Source organism: Anabrus simplex, chromosome 1, assembly GCF_040414725.1.
Source record: "Anabrus simplex isolate iqAnaSimp1 chromosome 1, ASM4041472v1, whole genome shotgun sequence".
Classification (NCBI taxonomy): domain Eukaryota; kingdom Metazoa; phylum Arthropoda; class Insecta; order Orthoptera; family Tettigoniidae; genus Anabrus; species Anabrus simplex.
In genome coordinates, this window is record NC_090265.1 from 685,704,998 (window position 1) to 685,717,533 (window position 12,536).

The 12,536-nt window shown below is 38.0% G+C and overlaps 1 protein-coding gene across 5 annotated transcripts in view; it reads right to left on the reverse strand.

Annotated features, from left to right (window-relative positions):
* Nucleotides 1-12,536, reverse strand: part of LOC136857318 (uncharacterized) — a 93,698-nt gene that overhangs the window by 59,282 nt on the left and 21,880 nt on the right. For 3 of the 5 annotated variants that reach the window (XM_067135901.2, XM_067135902.2, XM_067135903.2), the window contains exon 2: nt 1,412-1,484. The exons of the other annotated variants lie outside the window; for them this stretch is intronic. The gene's annotated coding sequence lies outside the window, so the exon portion shown is untranslated. The remainder of the gene's footprint in view (nt 1-1,411; nt 1,485-12,536) is intronic. 5 annotated transcript variants of the gene reach the window in all.

The following is a 12,536-nucleotide window of genomic DNA, read 5'->3' on the forward strand; positions in this document are numbered from 1 at the left end:
TCAGTAAAAACTCAAACTTTTCATAATTGCAAGTGTGCAGTTCAATGCTTTACTAATATACCTGAAGAAGATAAAAAGTATGGGACTATTTTCATTTGCTGGAACGCAAGAATGTTCGAGACGTACTTACACTTATTGAAGAAGGGAGGCAAAGAGAAGGAAAGGGACAGTTTTAGGCCCAAATGAGGTAGTCCTGAAACCAGAAATTCGAGGATATATCCAGAGGAACATGATTTTGCTGAAGAACAAGAAATTGGCTTGGCAGTTCAAGTAACAGTAGATGCAAGAAAAGAGAAACAGCCTTTCTTTGTCTATAACGTTAATGTCAGAGGAACTTAAAGAGGTTTAAAAAAAGGCTTTCATGTGTTTTTTCGCTGTTAATGCAAGTCGAGTTTGTCGAATCTGTAACACTATGTGCTGGTGTAAGCCCTCTCAATTGGCGAGGGAAAACAAAGGAGTGGTAATGCTACCACCAGTGATGTGTGAGGACCTACGAGCATATCTTAAAATATGAAGTAAAAGTTGCCAACTACGGAGGTAAGCCTAAAAAAGGCCATTTTATACAAGACAATCCTGACTTAGTGAATTCAGTAAAACAGTTTTTTCTGGAAACTCTTCCGAGAACACTTTGGATATTAGCTTGGAAAACCACAGGTGGACGCTTGCTCCACATGTGAAAGTTTTAAAATGAAGATCAAGGATCCAGAAAATGCTACAAGAAATGACGTTGCAGAGCAAATAGTTCAGAGGTGAGAAATGTTTTATTCTAATATGAAAGAAATGGCAGCAAATAAAGATGATACAGTTGTCACATTTGACTTTATGCAAAATCAGCCACTTTCACCGATTCCAGTCCAAGAGGTATTTTATAATAGAGGTGCAAAACATTGCTGGACCTGGTGATGAGTGAAACTAGATTTTTTGATGTTGGTCTACTCTTAATTCTTCAAATTGTTACATTTATAGGATTTGTGGCAAAATATAAACATTAGTAGGCCAACATATAAATGCTCAAAATGCATGGGAATCACCACATTACTGCAGAAACAGCACAAGTGCACTTTTATTATTCAATTGTGGGTGTTCGAATCTTTGAATTTTTTTCACAAGTAGATCTAAAACACACCTGTTTACCATATATAATTTGTTGGAATATTTTAAGTTTCACTCAAAAGGGGAAGTTTTTTGTTATACTCAAAACTAAGAAAATGTAACGTTTCTGAAATAACCAAATTAATTCATAAATTATGACAATTACAGGATCCTACACGAAACCACATAAACGAAAATTACTGCTAATCTGAGTATCGTGGCACTTGTGCTAGGAATATGTATAGGACATGATTACCATATTTAACAACAGTACCTTTATTGAAAAGGTGTTCTAGGCAAAGATCAATCAATACATTACCTAAGATTTATATCGATGAAAACCGTTCAAAGAGAAATGACGTCAATCAGCTGCACCTTACTTCTAGGTACACCTGGAAGCAAAAATAATTGTGTACTTAGCTACCATTGGTACCAAAGAGTATCATACAGAAGTGAATCAATTAATGAACAGTGCTTAAAATGCATCACAGTAAATCTAATAATTTCAACAACATAAGATACAAACGCACAGCTGAAAGGGTTTAATTTTTAGCATAATTTATCCAAGGAAATCTAAGCTCATATTTGCCAAAATTTAATAAGTCTGCACAAGATCTGGAGAAATTTGCAAATGGTACGGATACTGTCACAGAAAAAGCGTACAAGATGAAAATAAATAAATAAATAAATGTAATGGAGGGCACTCAAAGTCAAGAGATGAAGGAAATATTAAATTAAAAAATGAAGTCTTCAAGAAAGAGACGTATGCGCAGTTTCTGGAATGGTGAGATATCTTTACGATCGCTATTGCTTTGTTACAGCTGCCGACTCAATAAATCTTTGCTGCGTTGCACAGCGGAACAGCAGCTAACTTATCGAACTGTCAACTATTGGCTCGATCAAGTTTCATAAATACACACTAGATGCCACCCCTCTTATTGCTTTGTTTTTGTGCATTAGGTGTGTTCTCTAGATTGTCAGGCGCATGCGCACATGTAATGCATCGCATTTGAGCTTTCCGTGCAGCTCCTATTATCCCCTCTTTGCCATGCAGCAAGAAATGGGTATTCGACTAGTTCTTGCAGACGTGGGTGTCAGTTTCGTGGTGTTAAAGGCTGTCAGAAGAATTGGACAATGTTTGAGGATTTCTAATGAAATGTGCACACGAGTGGCACATGTCACGCGCAATCCAGTTTGCACTGAGCCTTATGAGTATTCCGTATCTCTTCCCTGTTATTACAAAATATGAACATTGATCACAGTATAACGATATATATATATAGGGTAATTAACATCATTATATAACTTGTTAGTTCCATGTAATGTTAATATCGTTAATTAAAAACAATCCCACGATAACTCACTGCTAATGCAAGTAGGCCAACTACAATAAATGTGTAAGTATCTGTTAAACTCAGTTACTGGTACCAGTACTTTTATGGACACGAATGCAGTCACAGATACAAATATGATAAGATCCAGTAGTACCGAATCTTAAAGGGTACCGTAATTAATTGATCAACAGGGGATAATGGAAAATTATTATTCGTCACAGGGCACAAATTGTCACCTGTAACCTCTACCAAACCTATGGCAGTGTATTTATTTCACCTCAATCTGTCTTTGAATTCGTTTTCACTACTGTATACTTCATTAGAATATTTCTAGAATGTTTACCATTTCTACAAATTTTTTTGTCGGAAGAAGATGAGAATGCCATAGAAAATTTTAACAAACACAATGTTAGCTGCTGATACTGAAGTACTGCGCACGCGCCCACCAAGTTAAATAGATATATCCTGCTCAGCGGCCTCTTAAGTTAGCAAACTATTTGTTGAACCGATAGCTGTATCTTACGATCGTGCAACGCCAAAACACAAGTTAACTATTAGATACCACTGTAAGTTCGATATCTCATGTTCCAGAAACCGGCCAGTAGTGTTATTTGGGTAGTGGAGTAACAATGGCAGGAGACCTAAAATGCACATTGGCACAGGCGAGGAAGGCTTTCATTCAGAAAGAAAAAAAAATAGTCTTACATCAAACATCGATAGAAATTAGAAGTCTTCAGACTTAAGTGAAACTTGGAAAAAATAACTAGTTCAAAAAGAAAGATAATAAAGCATTTGAAATGTGGTGTTGGAGAAGATCAAAGGTCAGATCGAATCATGAATGAAGAGATACCAAACTGAATTTGTAAAAGGAAAACGATTCGGTGAAATTTGACTAGATGAAGAGAATGATACACAGCCACAAGTTGTTCAATTTTTTTAGGGTAGTATAGGTAGCAATAATGGTAGGTACGGAATAAGTCATGAATATGATACATTATAGCAGACATCGGTTGTAGTAGTTACATAGAAATGACAAGATCAGCATTGGATAGGGTTGCATAAAACTACAGTGGAACCTCGATATCACTAATCTCCTCTGGAGCAAAATTTTTATTTCAAGTTATCGAAACTTCAAGATATAGATAATACCGATTTTGAGCATGTATAGCATGTACCTAAAAATGTATCTGGGGCTTATGCTGAATACATTATTTCTAACAGTATTTAAAAATAATACAAACTATTTTATGGCATAACTAATTACAAACCTTATTACAGCAACCTTTTAGAAGGCAGGATACAGTACATACAGTAGTAAAACAAGAAACATACCTCCGTTAACTTTGAAAAAAAGATCCGTTAGTCCCTTCTGTTGGTTACTGTTTAAATTCCTCCCCTTCACGTCGAAACTTCTCGTCAATACAACACGGCCGAAATTCGTAAATGGAGCTCGTACCCGTGACTCCAGGGGTTGCTTTCGCGCGTGACCGGTAATTCACACCCGAGAAACACTGAGGCTTCGCCAATGTTCTGATCACTTACAAGTTTTAGGTTTTCGGTTCCTGAAATATTAGCTCCCAGCATCACTGTAACCCTTTGTTTACTTGTTAACTGCTTCTCACAAACCACAAATGCTGTATTGCACAGTTAATGTTGCACAAAATTCAAAGTTAGAGTTTTTTTGCTTTAAGGGAGGAATGTTTGCTTCGAGAAATCTAGAAATAGCCATAAACAAATACACATGAACAATAGGACGAACGGCCAGAAAATTTAAGTTACTTTGAGACACAGAAATTGGAGGAATGGAGGTTCGAGATATCGAGGTTCGACTAGTCTACAGAGAGATTGATGACCCAAACAACAATATTGCTATTGTCACAATAACCCAGCAGATAAAGTTGTTTAAAAATGTACACTGCCTGACAAAAGAAGTCAAGCACCCAGAAGTAGTGGTTGAAAGTGAATGAAACTATATACGCAAGTGCCAACTTTTAGAAATCACAAATAGGAAGATATTTCTTGGATTTGATCACGTACATTATGCCACAGTCTAAGTAAGACAAGATAAAAGGCATACATATCTACAGTTACAATACAAATTGAGCATTTAAAATCTTCAACTAAGAAAAAAAATGGTTACAAGAAAATGTAACAAAAACTGAAGAAAATGCATGATAAGTTTCCTTTATTAGATTGTAAAATGAAAGGAAATTCAATTTAATAGGCTAGTGTGAAGAAGAAATACTAGAAACTGCCACCGGGACAACTCTCAAATACAATCAAGTCATTAAAATTATGAACGAAGAATAAAAACTTAAATACGCTAAACTACCGCATACAAAACAGATAAGTATGTCTCATACATTAACATATGACTTCGACAGGGGGAAAAGCACAGAACTGCAAGAAAAAACATGTGGACCATCACTCCAACGAAACTATGCACAGAAATTATAACTGCGCGCAAACCATACAATAAACTCATTTTTTTTTCCTGAATCCTGATTAACGGAGTCGTTAGTGCACGATAGCCTCTTGCTTGTAGGAAGATTTCCGTCCGAAATTCCCACCTGTAATGCACACACACTGCTGGAGTGAGCGGGAAACACGATACACTCGCCAAATAAAGCATCAAAGAAATAAGCTTGAAAATTACACTAGCACATAGGAATTTCACATAGGAATTTATTCTAGGGGAAGAATATTGGCCGTACTGGAGGTTATATTGGTCAAAAATAAGAAAAGTAAAAAAATCGGAAAATCCGAAGAAGAGATAACCTGACGAGTGCAACGCCTGCCTATAGACAGGCTGACGCAGCCAGGTCCACCCGTGCTACGCCCGTCTATAGACGGTGCAATGAAATTGAATTAATAAATAATGTAGTTCAACCTATTCAATACAAATAAATATGAAATGTAATATTATATTCATATTTAATTATAAGCGGAAGCGGTACCGGTTTCGACCCCAACTTGGGTCACCATCAGGCGACTAAAATGCAAAAAACAATGCATAGGTAAATAAGAAATAATAAAAGAGTGAGTCTTTCACAAAAACAATTGAAGAGGCAAAATATGTTAATGGGATGGACACTGTGCAATTTTAAATCCTAAAATCTAGAAGTAGAAAGTCAGTCACTTATAAGAAGGCGCGATCTTCTGAATAGTATCACAACACACAGAAATTTCAGCACTGTCTCATGTTTACAAGAAGAGGTGAAAAGTTAAATGAGCCAGCGAATGAGGCGCGAAGTCACAATATAATTTAATGAACATGAAGTTCCAAAATTGTCTAGAAGTCGAAGACGAGTCGCTTGATTGAAGCTAATTGCTAGCTCCTGAAGATCAGCGCAACACACTCAATGTCAGGCAATGTGCTTTCAAATGCCAATGGAACTTGGTGAATAGCTTGATGAACCAGTCTGTAATTGTTTCAGTTGTGAAAATGTGTGTGTGTGTGTATATAAAACACAATTTAATATAATTTTTTTAATATTTAAATATAGACAGTGCGCGAGAATTTTAATTTTTAGAGTTTCCCGGTTCACTTTCGAGTGCGAATTTGATCTCTGACATGTTCTGCCATCTGTTGGGCATTATTAGAGGCATGATTTTTTCGCATTAACGATAAACGCAACAAAAAATATTTTGAAGCGATTTTCCGATATCTTTACGAATCATGTGTTTCTGGTTAAGAAAATATGGATATTATGTTCGCCAATTAAATCGAATTAAGGCGATAAGGCTATTTTAAAGCGAAATTCAATCATTTCGCGATAAGCGCGATATTACAGCGAAATCTGTAGTGAATAACTATCTTGACATTTTGTTCCAAGATTATGTATGAAAAGGTGAACAAAGATTCATAACAGGAAAGAAATATGTTATCATTAGGGCCCGGATGTTGATGACATGTCGTCTTTTTACTGAGCTGTCTAAAACAATGCTGAAGCAGATATAAACTCCGGCCGGGCTACCCCGTCTTCAAATATGATATTTTTATTTTGCATCTTTTTGCATTTTTTCTATTTTTCCATTTTAATGCCCGAGTGCACCAACCTCGGTAAAGAGAATACCGCAGTAAACTTCACAATTTTACCAGGGTAAAGTCGTATTTCTGTTGCACCAAGCTCGGTTTCGAGTTTACCGACATTTTACCGCGGTATAATGTTTACCGCCCGTAAGCGAGCGGTTAACTAAGAAAACCGCAGTAAAGTTGTATTTGTGCTCTGTGGTTAAAGATTGCAAGATGGAGCTTAACAACTATAGCTTATATCTCCAGTATGTTAATCAGTTTGAAAGAAATGAAGGGAGAATTATAGAAGAGAGACGCGATTTATTTGAAGAATTAAGCGATGTTTCGTTCCAGAGAAGATTTAGATTGCGTAAGGAAACAGTGAATTACATTTTAGATTTAAATGGTGAACAATTAAAATGCCCGACTGGGAGAAACTGTCGTATATCGCCTAGAAATCATCTTTTAATAGCGCTGCGGTTCTATGCAACTGGAACATTTCAAGGAGTGATCGGTACGTCTGTGATGTTGACAGAACAACTGTATGCCGCGTAATAGACAAGGTTTCTGATCTACTTGCGTCGTTATCGCCACAGTTCATTCAACTTCCACTTACGCAGCGGGAACAAAGAGAGGTTATGGAAGGGTTTCATACAATCGCTGGGTTCCTTGGTGTATTGGGTGCGCTGGACTGCAGTCATGTGCGAATACAGTCTCCCGGAGGTGAAAAATGGGGAGGTATTTAGAAATAGGAAAGGTTATTTCTTGCTAAACGTGTAAACTGTGAGCGATTCGAACCTCACGATACGAGATATTGTAGCAAGATGGCCAGGGTCGAATCATGATAGCACAATATTTCACAATTTTCGGCTGAGAGCGCGTCTCGAGACGAGAGAAATAGCTAATGGCTATCTTTTGGGTGATAGAGGTTACCCATGTAAATCCTTCTTCCTTACACCTGTTCAGAATCCCACCTCCCCAGCAGAACAACGATATAACAGAGCCCATATTGCCACAAGGAATGTTGTCGAGAGACAATATTGTGTGTGGAAAAGGAGGTTCCCTTCCATGTCTTTAGGACTTCGATGTAACATTCAAAACATGCCGAACATTATTTCCCATTTCAAGGAGTCGATAACTTGCTTGCGCTGTCACAAAATGTAAACACGAGGGACAAGTGACTGTCGAAACGGTCACTGCCGGCTGGATAAACTAAAGACAAGTGACTATCGAAATGATCACTGCTTCCTGAATACTACTTCGAATTTCTTCCGAGGGGAATAATAGCGAGAAAATCAAGCGTCAAGAAACCGCGGTAACGAAACCGGGCGATAGTAATGGTGCACTGCTTTTACGACAATACCACGGTAAAAGTTTTACTACGGTTTCGTAAAGGCTGATAATTACCGAGCTTGGTGCACTCGGGCATAAGAGCAATTTAAGTTTGGTAGATTTTTGGGACATATTTTAGAGAAATCGGCCGTTTTAGGTCATTTTTTCCCGATTTAGTCATGTCACAGCTTTATATGAGGCAGTTACGTCTCTCAGAGTTAAGAACAAGCTAGTAGTTGATACAGGAAAATTTAAAATATTGAAATAAAATATTTCAGTATTGCTATTAGTACTAAAATATATATCTTGGATGCAGAAGGTTACGGGGGTAGGTATGCAGATACTCTTGTTTTCGTCGAACCAGTTATTAGCAGAATGGAATGTTACCTGCTCTGTTGACCAAGGACAGCTGTGGTGGGGTAGAAAGGGGAAGGGTTTGTTTTATTCTTGTCTCAGTTCCGCATAATTCACGACGACGGCTTTCAAAATGCCTAAAATAAAACCGAGTGTGTCAGTGCATTTAAAACAACTAGTATCTGAATTTGGTGACAATGTGTTTTCCACTGATGGAAGCATATTGTTTTGCAAATTGCCTGGAACTAAAGTAGCTGCTGAAAGAAGATTTACTGTAACACAACATATCGGTCGCGATAAACACATTCGTGCTCTTCAGCGTGTTTCAAATAAACCTGCAACTCAGCGCTTACTGCCTGCTTCGAATTCCGGCAAGTCCTCACAGTTCAGTAAAGAATTGTGTGATGTATTTGTATCTGCAAACATTCCGCTGTATAAACTCAACAGCCCGAAATTACGTGGATTTTTGGAAAAACATACGAATCAAGAAATACCATTTTTATTATTTATAAATTTCATTTTCCGCATTGACAGATTCAAAGTATATATAAGAAAAGTGTACCGGTTTCGGCTCTTTAACGGCCATCATCAGCTAGTACATCATTTGTTTTCAGCCATTAGACAATTCACAAGTTGTTATTGTATTAGACATCCGGATGTCTAATGGGGGGTGGAAATGTATACAGTAGCATGTAATTAAAATATCAGTAGTCAAGGTAAAAAGTTACATTAAGTTAGAACATGAGTGTGTAGGACATATTAAAACATATGGGTCATAATATAAACACTTAAAAAGTTTTAACACATTAAAATTTGGTTAGTATAGGTAGACACTTGTTAAAATTTTTTTTTAGTTCATGTTACATAGGTTCCATTCTTCTATCTTCTGTGTAGTTCCTTTGCTTTTATGTTATGTTGATTTTAGCTGGGCATGGTAATCTTCGAGAAAGTTCTGAAAGTGGTATGCGTCATATTGATATGGACCTTTGTCATGAAGAAATTTTTTATATTGTGTTATATTTTCCAACTTGTGATGTACTCTGGTAAGTTTCAATATAGTAAACAGCAGGTCTTGAGTTTGAATTAGAAGTAGTTGGTGGCAACACTACGTTTGTGGTTGTAGTTTTAGTTGTTAGTATTAGTATCCTTATCGCAAAATTGTTCAAAAATTAATGCGAAAAAATCATGCCTCTAGGCATTATGTAGAACTGAACAGAGATTATAGCTTCGGGAAGTAACTTACAGAGCTTTTTGTAGATGTCTGCGGAGTTCATCTTTGATGTAAACAAACATGGCGGAACAACAATTTAGTTGCTCCTGCAGCGATGTTATTTCGGATCACAGAATCTTTCAGTTATTAACCACAGCGGAAAGTGATGGAGATAATCATTTTAAGGAATTTAGGGAATATTATTTTGGGCTCTGTACTTTGTATAAAGAAGTTGTATGCATGGGCACATAAGTGTCATTTTGCTTTCTCTGGAAATAATATTGGACATAAGCGTACGATTTTCCATTTGCATTTAGATTTATAAACAACCAACATTTATAAACATTTTAAGCTAATCACCCTACTGATAAGTTAAAAATTGAGGCTTCTACAAATTTTTTCAAATATGAATGAAAAAAATCAGAAATGAGGTACCAAGCAGTCAACTGGTAACTCAACACTTAAAAGGTTAAAAACTGAAAGCTTCTGGCTAAATCTAAAGGGTTGGCAGGGATGTATATACTCTGAAAAACTGTGCCTTTATTGAATTAATTACAATATGGGATGAAAGAGACAAGGCTGCTGGCAGTTACAGGTGGAATGTGAGCCAAGCCAGAAGGGTCCCGCACCCACTCCCTGGCTGCAGTGCATATCCTAATGCAGTTAGGAATGGTGTCAAACAGCCTTTGGATCCCCTCCCGAGACAAGTTCATCCACAGTTGTTGCAACTGTGCCTCCAGTTCCAGCAGGTTGATAATGGGACTCAGCCCCCTTCTAATGTCATCTCTCACGTGTTCAATGATGGAGAGTTACAGGGATCTTGTTGGCCACGGGAGGACCTCAACATGCTCTAGGCATGTCCATAGACACTTGCTGTGTGTGTGGACTTGCATTATCTTGTTTGAACACTGCCATAAGCGGTAGAAGGATATGCGGATGCAGAATGTCAGTAAAGTATCGCTGTGCGACCGAAATCTGCCAAAGCACTATAAGAGATGACCTGAACGCATATCCTATGGACCACCACACCATGAGGCCTAGGATTATGCCTGTCTCCACATTATGGGGGAGCATTTGCCCTTTGCGCTGCCGAACCCGCACACGATTGTCATCAGAGGTTATGGAGAAGCAGGACTAGTTACTGAATACCATGCAACGCTAGTCGCCCTTGTCCATGCCTCCTGGGAAAGGCACCACTTCAAAAGCAGGCATTGGTGTTCTGGTGTCAATGGTAACCAACACATGGGACGGTAGGGCCCCAAACAGGCAGATACGAGTTGAGACACTGTGGGGACTCTCAAGACGACGTAGTCTCCAGCACATGTTCGCGGATGCCAAATTTATGGGATCCTGCAATACTAGGCACACCATACAACCGTAATCCCTTACATGAGGGAGTTTTTAAAAAGTAATTAGAATTAGCAGGTTTAAGTACCAACATAGTTGGGGATGTGCAAGATCTCGTAAATTCAGCACGGTTGAAGTTTAAGGAAGCGGAAGTTATCAGTGGAATACTCTGTAGGCGGGATACTGACTGGAAGGTGATTGCGGCTTTAAATGAGACTATGAAGTGGTCATGTGGGAAACTGGGAGCGAGATTTCTAGATCCTAGTTGATAGAGATCAGCGCTCAGATGACCTTCACTTAAACCACAGTGGTACATATCAGTGGAACACGATAAATAAAAATGTAAACAGACTCTGGGATGGGGTAAAACAATTGTTGAGGAATGTGAAAACAGGTTTGTACCTTTAAAGGTGGTAAGGAATGGTTAAGACCCACCTTGTTATAAAGGAGAAATAAAGAGACTAAGGAGGTGCGGACTGGAAAGAAATAAGAGTTAAAAATGGCGGTGGAAGGAGAAATTGAAGGAACATAACAGGAAATTGAATCTATCAAAGAAGCAAGCATAATTGGCAGTCAAACAAATTCTAGTGAAAAATGGAAGGGTATGTATAGGTACTTTAACCCCTTAACTGGGGAATAGTTTCATGACATCAACCAGTCGGTGGGTAATTAATCAGCACAACGTGCACTTTTGGAATGGGTACAGTAGCGTGCGGCAGATGTAAATACTCAACAGAAAAATATATTTTACTTGAATTATTAGCGATATAGTAGAAATTCAATAGCATTATGTTATTACCGTTTTTCTTGTAAACCCACGAATATATACGCAGTGTGTTCATACAGAAGTGAATATAAAAGTGTTCCTTTCATTAATATGATATTTTTCAAGTTTTCAGATATGCATCAATAGGTTCTACATACTTTCTGGTTTATAGGTCATTCGGAAATTGCGCAGTGTGGCAAATATGGAAGCATGGGCAAGCACAAAGTGCCACGTCACATTCCTCACAGCAGTAGACAGTTTCCCGTCCCCTCTGGTTTGACAGACACACGTTTTATTGAGTGATACTTCCGGTTGGCGGGTTCTCAGATAATTCAACGTCTTTCCTAACCAAGCCATGTTCACGTCACACGGAACAATTTACTACTGTAACGGTTCAAATCCCGTTACAAGGTAATATCTGTATTTTATTATTATTATTATTGCATCTGTGATATTATTATTATGTCCGTATTACTATTACTTTATCTGTGAGATTCTATTATTTTGTTATAATTCTTATTCAGTTCAATTTTGCAATGCTTGTCGCTTGCAGGATTGTACTTAGATGTATGCATATATACGTGTGTGTAAAATAACACTCAATACATGTACAGTGAGAATTGTTATATATCAGATGTTGGATATGGCATCGTTACATTGTGCAATAATGCTGGCGATTCTGCCAAGTCATAGCTACGTCATCGTGAGCTTTTAGCAATGCGCTCAGAGACTCAGCCGCCCCAGGGGATTTCACCATTACATGCAACAGTTTGAGGCATTGTGGGAGTATGTCATTGTTATTTCTGGAGATTACATAGCTGTGTCAACCAACGTCTATAAAGGGAGGATGCATATTGTAGCGTCAGTCATTATTTAAACGGAAGCAGTACAGTGAAGAAGTCTATGAGATGAAGAGGCCTCAGTCGGTCAGTCAACGAGTGTGAACGAGATGGAGAAGACTCAGTGAGCCATTAATTATTGGTCATTGAGAGAGTGAGGCCAAAGTTGGTCCGTCACTTAGTTGAAGACACGGACGCAAGGGCTTACCATGGAGTCAGAGAGGGATACCACCTGCTATGAGGTAAT